This window comes from Portunus trituberculatus, chromosome 2, assembly GCF_017591435.1.
Source record: "Portunus trituberculatus isolate SZX2019 chromosome 2, ASM1759143v1, whole genome shotgun sequence".
NCBI classification, from domain to species: Eukaryota; Metazoa; Arthropoda; class Malacostraca; order Decapoda; family Portunidae; genus Portunus; species Portunus trituberculatus.
Window position 1 is genome coordinate 12,167,656 of NC_059256.1, and position 2,500 is coordinate 12,170,155.

Below are 2,500 nucleotides of genomic sequence, written 5' to 3' on the forward strand. Positions count from 1 at the left end.
AGTTAGTAATGTTGGTAGTTAGTGTTAGTAATGTTGGTAGTTATGGTAGTTAGTAATGTTGGTAGTTGGTAGTTAGTAATGTTGGTAGTTAGTAGTTAGTATGGTAGTTGTGGTAGTTAGTAATGTTGGTAGTTGTGGTAGTTGTTAGTAGTTAGTTAGTAATGTTGGTAGTTAGTAGTAGTTGTGGTTAGTAATGTTGGTAGTTAGGTGTAGTAGTTAGTAATGTTGGTAGTTGTGGTAGTTAGTAATGTTGGTAGTAGTTAGTAATGTTGGTAGTTAGTAATGTTGGTAGTTGGTAGTGGTAGTTAGTAATGTTGGTAGTTAGTTAGTAATGTTGGTAGTATGGTAGTTAGTAATGTTGGTAGTTTGGTAGTTAGTAATGTAATGTTAGTAGTTAATGGTAGTTAGTTAGTAATGTTGGTAGTTATGGTAGTTAGTAATGTTAGTTAGTTAATGTTGGTAGTTAGTAATGTTGGTAGTTATGTTAGTTAGTAATGTTGGTAGTTAGGTAGTTAGTAATGTTAGTAGTTAAGTAATGTTGGTAGTTATTGGTAGTTAGTAATAATGTTGGTAGTGGTAGTTAGTAATGTTGGTAGTTGTGGTAGTTAATGTAATGTTAGTAGTGGTAGTTAGTAATGTTGGTAGTTATGTTAGTTATGTTGGGTAGTTTGGTAGTTATGGTAGTTAGTAATGTTGGTAGTTGTGGTAGTAATGTTGGTAGTTGTGGTAATTTGTGGTAGTTAGTTAATGTTGGTAGTTATGGTAGTTAGTAATGTTGGTAGTTATGGTAGTTAATGTGGTTAGTAGGTAGTTAGTAATGTGGTAGTAATAGTTGGTAATGTTAGTAATGTTGGTAGTTGGTAGTTAGTAATGTTGGTAGTTATTGGTAGTTAGTTGGTAGTTAGTAATGTTGGTGTAGTTAGTAATTGTGGTAGTTAATAGTTGGTAGGTAGTGTTAGTGGTTAGTAATGTTTAGTTAGTGTTAGTTATGTTAATAATGTGGTAGTTAGGTAGTTAGTAATGTTGGTAGTTAATTAGTTGTGGTAGTTAGTAATGTTGGTAGTTAGTTAGTAATGTTGTGTAGTTGGTAGTTGGTGGTTAGTAATGTTGGTAGTCAGTGGTAGTTAGTAATGTTGGTAGTTGTGGTAGTTAGTAATGTTGGTAGTTGTGGTAGTTAGTAATGTTGGTAGTTGTGGTAGTTAGTAATGTTTACTACTACTACTACCACAATTCTACCACAATTCTACCACTACTACCACAATTCCACAGATGCCGTTCGGGACCTACCACAATCTGACCACCACCACCACCACAATCGCTGGCCGGGCGCTGGGTTGCCTACAAACATTATTGCTACCTAGTGGTTGACCATCTGCGCGCCAATGTTGGTAGGGCGACCACCATCTGCCGCGATGTTGGTCGGGTGCCCACACCCAGTTGATACTACTACTATTACTACTACTACTTACTACTACTATTACTACTGCTGCTACTGCTGCTACTACTCACTGCTGCTACTACTGCTACTACTACTACTACTACTGCTACTACCACTGCTAACACTACAACTGCTACTGCTGCTACTGCTGCTGCTGCTGCTGCTGTTGCTACACACTGCTGCTCAACTGCTACCACAACTACTACTGCTACCACTGCTGCTGCTGCAACCATTACCACCATTACTACCACCTGCTGCTGCTGCTGCTGCTACCACCACCACCTGCTGCTGCCACCACTGCTGCTGCTGCTGCTGCTGCTAACTGCTGCTGCTGCTGCTGCTGCTACTGCTGGCTGCTGCTGCTGGCTGCTGCTACTGCTGCTGCTGCTGCTGCTGCTGCTGCTGCTCCACCACTGCTGCTACCACTGCTGCTGCTGCACTACTGCTGCTACTGCTCACTGCTGCTGCTGCTACTACCACTGCTGCTTACTGCTGCTGCTGCTGCTGCCACTGCACTGCTGCTGCTGCTGCTACTACTGCTGCTGCTGCTGCTGCTCACTACTGCTGCTACTACTGCTACTACTGCTACTGCTGCTGCTACTACTCACTGCACTACTGCTGCTACTACTCACTCTACTACTCTCTCCTCCTCCTCCTCCTCCTCTCCATACTACTACTACTACTACTACTACTACTACTACTACTACTACTACTACTACTACTTCTACTACTATTTCAGGACCACCAGAACTTCCTAACTGGACTACTGGGAGGGTCGTTGTCCCATCTACAGTACTATGTGAAAGCCGGCAACCTCCTTAACTACCTTGGTAACTACTACTATAACTACAACTATAACTACTACTACTACTACTACTACTACTACTACTACTATAAAAAATAAATCAAAGCTACATTTTTTTTTAAGCCTAATCTTCCTCCTCCTCTTCTTGTGTCCAGATTCCCACCACGTTCCTAACTCTTCGTGCACGTTCCTAACTCGTCCCAATGACCGATCAGATAGCGAGTCGCCCCATACTGATTACTTCTACGTCAAAAAGG

General features: G+C 41.5%; 2 long non-coding RNA genes across 2 annotated transcripts in view; both read left to right on the plus strand.

Annotated features, from left to right (window-relative positions):
• Positions 1 to 1,414, plus strand: part of LOC123505843 — an 8,628-nt gene extending 7,214 nt beyond the window's left edge. The window contains exon 6 of the long non-coding RNA XR_006675273.1: positions 1,270 to 1,414. This is a non-coding gene — a long non-coding RNA (uncharacterized LOC123505843). The remainder of the gene's footprint in view (positions 1 to 1,269) is intronic.
• Positions 1,415 to 2,174: 760 nt separating this feature from the next.
• Positions 2,175 to 2,500, plus strand: part of LOC123505848 — a 1,951-nt gene continuing 1,625 nt past the window's right edge. The window contains exons 1-2 of the long non-coding RNA XR_006675275.1: positions 2,175 to 2,268; positions 2,399 to 2,500. The exon at positions 2,399 to 2,500 is cut by the window's right edge and continues 48 nt beyond it. This is a non-coding gene — a long non-coding RNA (uncharacterized LOC123505848). The remainder of the gene's footprint in view (positions 2,269 to 2,398) is intronic.